The sequence below is a fragment of the Lolium rigidum genome, chromosome 5 (assembly GCF_022539505.1).
Source record: "Lolium rigidum isolate FL_2022 chromosome 5, APGP_CSIRO_Lrig_0.1, whole genome shotgun sequence".
NCBI lineage: Eukaryota > Viridiplantae > Streptophyta > Magnoliopsida > Poales > Poaceae > Lolium > Lolium rigidum.
Genome location: NC_061512.1, coordinates 67,105,922 through 67,113,041, shown reverse-complemented (window position 1 = coordinate 67,113,041; position 7,120 = coordinate 67,105,922). Strand labels below are relative to the sequence as shown.

The 7,120-nt window shown below is 48.3% G+C and overlaps 1 long non-coding RNA gene across 1 annotated transcript; it reads left to right on the top strand.

The window, feature by feature from the left end:
• Nucleotides 1–2,934: 2,934 nt before the first annotated feature.
• On the top strand, nt 2,935–6,396 carry LOC124658049. Its single transcript, XR_006988983.1, has 3 exons — nt 2,935–3,681; nt 3,760–3,792; nt 6,181–6,396. It is a non-coding gene; the product is annotated as an uncharacterized LOC124658049 (long non-coding RNA).
• The last annotated feature ends 724 nt before the right edge of the window (nt 6,397–7,120 follow it).

Sequence of the window (7,120 nt, the reverse complement as noted above, 5' to 3'; positions counted from 1 at the left end):
CTGAAGTAATGGAAAAAATAAGAACACAGCTGGCACATGCAGGGATACTTCAGGATACGTACGGGCCTGTCACTCAATCCATAGCCCATCTGAAGGCCTACGTGTTGGATGATAAACCCTAGCCGCATGAAATCCTCTCCGCCTCTCGCCGTCATCTGCAGTTGCCACATCGCGGAGACTCAAGTACCGGCGCATCGGGAAGCTTCTCTCGGCGCCGCCGGCAGCGCCGCGCCGCGCCGCTCGTCTTCAAGTCTTCGTCGTTTGTCAATCTTTGAGAATCTGTACGTAGGTAAGCTCCAATCTTTGAGCTGACGTACGATTTGGTACTTGTGCATAACAATTTGCGTCTCAAGCATCTGAAGCTTGATGAACCATCTGAAGCTTGCGCCCTTGACTTTCTACTTAGCACATCTATTTCAGATTTCTATTCCACTTTATTCTTATTTAATTTGTAATGCACCATTGATTTTTTTTCATGCATTTATACATATACTCGCCGTATCCGTATCCCCGTACCATGTAACATAGGTTACAACCCGCCCCACGATTTCCTCATCCGGGTCTTGCCCCTCGACGCCGGCGGCGTCCTCCCTGGCAGAGGAGAAACCAGGGAGATGCTCTGGGAGCGGCAGGGGCAGCAGCTTGAGGTCGAAATACACAGGAGCGGGATGAACTCTACTTGGACGATATGCGGGCAAATTCTTCAACCACGGAGTGCTGGGGTCCAGACAACGAGACGCCTTTATGTTCTTCCTCTTCTCCATCCAGAGATGCGTCCAAGTCCGAGGAGCACCAATTCCTGGACGTGGAGGAGCAGCAAGTCCATGTGAAGATGTACGAGTACGACGGGCGCCAGCATCCAGCGATACCGTCTTTTCAAGAGCGAGGCCAACACCCAGGAGCTCCTGCTTGGATTCCCCCTCAAAATCCCATACATAATCTACGCCGACGAAGGCTACGAGCTTCGCTACGCCGACCTCTTCTCAAACTTCAACAGGTGGAACTAAACCTGCCGTTCCATGCCCATTATATATGGTTTGGGTGGCGTGGATAGCTGCATATGGGGTTTGGGGTTTGAAGTTTGGGGATCTATTAGAGATGCTCTAAATTGCTTCAGCGCCTCCGCTGGCTATAAATAAAAGAGGCTCCATCCTGTACCACCACCAGCCGCCGCAAGTAACAGCGATGGCTTCCACCCTCCAATTTTTAACCCTCATGCCTTCTCTGACAACCTGATCCTTCTCTCTGACTACGAGCACGACGACCAATCCCAAGACGCCATCGATCTCTCCGGCGATGATTGCGAGGTGATTATGGTCAAAGCTGACGACCAAATCGTCGATCTCTCTGACGAGGATGACGAGATGATCATCGTCGCAACTGACCACCAAGTCGTCAATCTCTTTGACGAGGATGACGAGATGACCATCATCCCAGGTGATGTCGCCAAGTCCGACGACTCACTTGACGATGACAACACCAACTCCGGCGACTCACCTGACGATGACAACACCAACTCTGGCGACTCACATGACGAGCCGGAGTTGGTGTTGTCATCCTCAGGTGAGTCGTCGGACTTGGCGTTGTCACCTAGGATGATGGTCATATTGTTATTCAGAGAGATCGACGACTTGGCGGTCAGCTGCGATGATGATCATCTCGTCATCCTCGTCAGAGATCGACGACTTGGTCGTCATCTTCGACCATAATCACCTCGCCATCATCGTCGGAGAGATCGATGACTTCTTGGGATTGGTCGTCGTCCTCGTTGTCAGATAGGAGAATCAGGTTGTCGGAGAAGGCATGAGGGTTAAAGAATGGAAGGGTGGGAGCCGTCGTTGTTACTTGCGGCGGCTGGTGGTACAAGATCGAGCCTGTTTTATTTATAGCCAGCGGAGGCGCTGAAGCAATTTAGAGCATCTATAGCAGATCCCCAAAACCCCATATGCAGTTATCCAGACCACCCCAAACCAGGGAACTTGGGGTTTTCGTGGCGCGACAATGGATGGCCCGGATTTTTTTTTGGAATGGGGTTCGATGCGATGTCTAAGCCGTCCTTTTTTCCTCCAAAACTGGAAAGCGCCGGTTATTATACGAATGATGGTTGATGCGGGGTCTGCTAGAGATGCTCTTAGAGCAAGTTTAATAGTATAGTCGGTTGTTGGCTATAAGAAAGTTGCTAAGTCATCTATAGTTAGCATGCAGTCAACATGTACAATAGTTAGCTATAACAATGTAGTAGTTTATCATTGTATGGCCCACCTTTCACTCTCACAAGTTACCTAGGAGCACGTGCTAGAGCTGACTCTTGCATAAGGGCTCACTTACCTTCTCTCTCCTCTTCTTTCTCCTCCAACTAAGCAAAGATATGTTATTTTATTTCTTATAGCCAGCTAAGTAAGCCTTATTGTACATGCTCTTACCCACACCCAAATCCATACCCACTTCTTTTTGGGAGGATATGGATAGAGCATAAATTACCCATTTGACTTTGGGCATGGGGAGGGTAATTACCGTTTTATCCGCTGATTATCCATAACCAGCTAGCACGTCTCGGGCCACTACCTTTTCTCTCTCAATCAATGGAATCTATTCTCTATCTCTGCTCCGTTGCGTTTGCCACACTCAACCATCGGCTCTGCCGACGACCTCCCAACTGCACCTCCTGTTCGTCGCGCTGCCGGCGATCTTCTGGTTTGTCGCACCGCCGGTGACCGAGCCGCCGGCAACCTCCCGTCACTACGTCCGGCCCTCCGCTGGCTGAACATGCCCAGCAAGAAGGAGCTGCATGCTGGGTGAGCGAGTTGGAGCGGCGCTGCTGTGGGTCAAGCTCACCCGGCACAGGTGCGGCCGCCTCCTGCTTGTCGTCATCTGCCACCACCGCATCTCCGACGGCCACACCGCGAGCACGTTCTGCGCTGCGTGGGCGTCGGTGCACGCTTCAGCATGTTCCAGTGCCTGCTGGCGCACGTATGGAAGAAGGTCAGGGTGACCGTGAACTGCAGGGGCAGGGCCAGCCCGAACGTTCCCAACTGCCCATGGACTTCTTCGGGAACATGGTCCCGAGGCTCCAGGTCCGGGACCTCCTCGGCTGGAGCTATGGCGGGGTGGTTGCCGCCATCCGCGACGCCGCCGCGTGTGTCAAGGCGGAGCCGCCGTACCTTTGGGCAGAGATGGGTAATGCCCATATCCACCGGGTAATACCCAAAATATTTGGTTATGGATAATCTTAAAATATATGGGTATGGGGAATTTTGGGTGTGGGTTTGGATAATCAATACCCTCCCCAACGGCAGCTATAGGTGGAACTATACGTGGGTTCTCCCGACCACCTACGAGGGCGACGATCAGTACGTCTACTTCTTCCGTGAGTTGCGGCGGAAGCGGAATACACGGAATGCTCGCCAAGGCTATCCTCATCGCCAATAAGGGTTTCCGGAAGATGCTCTACTTTCAGATAGAGCTCGCCGTAGGAGATTGCATGATGCTTCTCGAGGGGAAAGAAAAGTTCCAGCAGAGGTGCAACCTCTATGGCTATGTTGCTTCTGAAATCTATTATTAGAACCAGAAATATGAATCTGTGCTTGAGCGTATAAAAATGGTCATGAAGTGTTGTGCTATGAACTGACTGAGTTTGGAAGCGATGCCAATGAGGATGATGCTTGGGAGATGCGTGCAGTCGTAAGTGATATTATGTAATCTATGTCAGTTGTGTCTATGTTGAACAATTAACTCACTTACCTTTGCCTATTTTTGTAGGTCGATCACCTTGTAAGGACTGCTCCTATTGAGGTAGCTGCTATCATTACTTGACCTTGTGTTCTAGAATCTAGACTGTTGTTTACTTCTTTTTTTCCTTGTTACTCAGCTTTGCGGAGATTACTGTTATATGGGGAGTCCCCTATAGGGGCAAGTTAGGTAGGATTACTGTTTACCTTTTTTGTGGTAGTTGAATAGCCTATACCTTGGAATACACTGAAACATTTATTTTGGATACAAGAGTGTGGAATCAGCATACATGTGCCATAATCGTAAATTAGAATCACAGTAGTAATTCTTACATTACGGGACTCCTTTTCCTTAGAGGCAAAGAAACCAAGTAAACGGAGTTATTAGTGTAGCATTCGAATTCAGCTTGTCTAAATGAGCTTCTAGTTCTACTGGGTTGCATATCTAGCTTATCTGGTCTGTTTTAGGGCCAAGGACGTTGTTATTGTTTGAAATTCGAATTTAAGTTGCATCTAAAAAACCATTATTCAGAACACTACTATTTTGAATATCATCCTCCTTAACGCCTCCTTTCATCCTCCTTAACGCCTCCTTAACCTCAGACTCCTGGATACGTCGCACAAAGCACATACTGGTATCATCAAAGGAGTCGTCTAGCTCAATGGTAGAGCTCTCAACCTCTCCATTGTAAAGGTTGTCAAAGTACTCCCGCCATCTACGCTTGATCGCCTCATCCTTCACAAGAAGCTGATCCTCTCCGTTCTTGATGCATTTGACTTCGTCGACATCCCTCGTCTTCCTCTTCCTAAACTTGGCCATCTTATAGATGTCCCTTTCGCCTTCCTTCGTGTTTAAACGTTGGTAGAGGTACTCATACGCCCGACCCCTTGCTTCACTCACCGCCCGCTTTGCAGCCTTTTTCGCCACCTTGTACTTCTTCATGTTAGCTGCACTCCTGTCCAGATATAGGCATCTGAAACAGTCCTTCTTCTCCCTAATAACCTTTTGGACCTCATCGTTCCACCACCAGGTATCCTTAGCTTCCCTTCTACTTCCCTTAGTCACCCCAAACTCCTCTACAGCGACCTTCCGCAAGCAGGTCGCCATACTCGTCCACATCATGTTTGCATCGCCTCCTTCCTCCCAAGGGCCCTCCTTAATAACCCTCTCCCTGAAAGCCTGGGACGCCTCACCCTTGAGCTTCCACCACTTTGTTCTAGCGACTTTGGCGCGCTTACCCCGCTGGACACGGATCCAAAAGCGAAAGTCAGCAACCACCAGCTTATGTTGAGGGACAACACTCTCTCCAGGTATCACCTTACAATCAATGCAGGCGCGTCTGTCTTCTCTTCTAGAGAGGACAAAATCAATCTAGCTAGAGTGTAGACCACTACTGAACGTCACTAGATGGGATTCTCTCTTCCTAAAGAGGGTGTTAGCTACCACCATGTCATAGGCTAGAGCGAAGCTCAGGACGTCTTCTCCTTCTTGGTTCCTGATGCCATAGCCAAAGCCCGCATGCACCCTTTCAAAACCTGTGTTAGATGTACCCACATGGCCATTGAGGTCTCCTCCTATGAAGAGCTTCTCACCAATAGGTACCCTCCTAACCAAGTCCTCCAGGCCTTCCCAGAACTCCCTCTTGGTGCTTTCATTGTGGCCTACTCGTGGGGCATACGCGCTGATAACATTGAGGACTAAGTCCCCAACAACCAGCTTGACAAGGATCATCCGGTCTCCTTGCCTCTTGACGTCCACAACTCCATCCCTGAGGCTCTTATTGACCAAGATGCCTACTCCATTTTTGTTTGAAGTTGTCCCCGTGTACCACAACTTGAAACCGGTATCCTCCACCTCTTTCGCCTTCTGTCCCTTCCATTTGGTCTCTTGGACACATAGGACATCAACACGCCTCCTCACCGCCGTATCAACTAACTCTCGTAACTTACCCGTCAGGGACCCTACGTTCCAGCTACCTAAGCGTATCCTCCTAGGCTCGGCTAACTTCCTTACCCTCCGCACTCGTCGAGTCAAATGCGAAGACCCTTGCTCATTTTTTACTACACCGGGGCGTCGGTGCAGCGCGCCACTAAGGATGCGACGACCCGACCCTTGCTCACTTATCACCGTATCCAGATCAAGATACGGCGCGCCACCAAGGGGGTGACGGCCCGGCCCTTGCCCATTTGACACCACACCCGGGTTCCGATGTGGCGCGTCGCTAAGAGGGTTACGCCCCAACGAGGTTCCTTTGGGTTTCATCTCCATAAGAGTGGCTGAGTTTTTTACGTTGGCTCGCCCCGCCTATCACAACCCTCCTCCTTTACCCGGGCTTGAGACCGGCTATGTTGAGACAACATAGGCGGAGTTATGTATTCGTCAGAGTGAAACAAAATAATGCATTTGTCTTGCTTCATGTATGTTGTCTAAAAGCTTTTGTTTGACTTGCAGGATACAAGTTTGTGAAAGATACCAGAGTATATACGGTGGGGCCTTACAACTCAAACCATGAAGTTAGGACTGCAGGTTAGCTTTGGATGTGTCGACGTACTACTTATGCATGTAAAATGCTGGCATGATTCTTGGATCTTGTTGGTGATTTTGCTTTCTGATATGTGAAAAACACTTTATTTGTAGTCTTATTAAACTATGTTCACAAAGTCCAAATGGTATATTCATAAGAAACTATTAGTTGACTCGGAAAGAATAAGAGGAAAAAACCATACTACATATATTGTGAACAAATGTGTTTTCAAATGTGATGAATAGGGCCCCCCAAAAATGAGAATGTTGTTTTAGATACTAATATTTGTACCAATCATGGTTAAATGCCAAATATAATAGGATATTTTTAAGCTTGGCACCCCCACCGATCATGGCTACTAATATTGGAAATATTTGTACTTGGGTTAACTTCTAAGCATTGGTCTGTTTTGATAAAGTCATGGTTCGTTTTATAACGACGACTCTTTTTTTTTTTTTTTTGGATTCTTTAGACATTTTGACGTTGGTTTATTTGACAGTGGGTACACCGAGCCAAAATGTATTTCCCCGACTCTTTGGATTTAAGTGATTTTCCATGCATGTTTCCTAATGGGTATGAAAAACCGATCTATGCTTCAGTGCACTATCTTTTACTCATCATTTAGGCCCCGCTTGGTTCAGCTGTGTTTTACTCAAACAGAGTTAATTATTACGGACCTATCCAGGCCATGCTAAAACTCCTACATGCCCCGTATCATCTGGCTCCGCGCGGTATACGAAACATCATTCCAAGTGGGCCCTTAGCGATGTAAAGTTGTTTCCATAGCATCCTTACCAACAGTGTTTGTTATGCATGTGTTCTGACTTGTTGTTACATCATTCAAATTCTCCCAGTTCTATAGTTTTA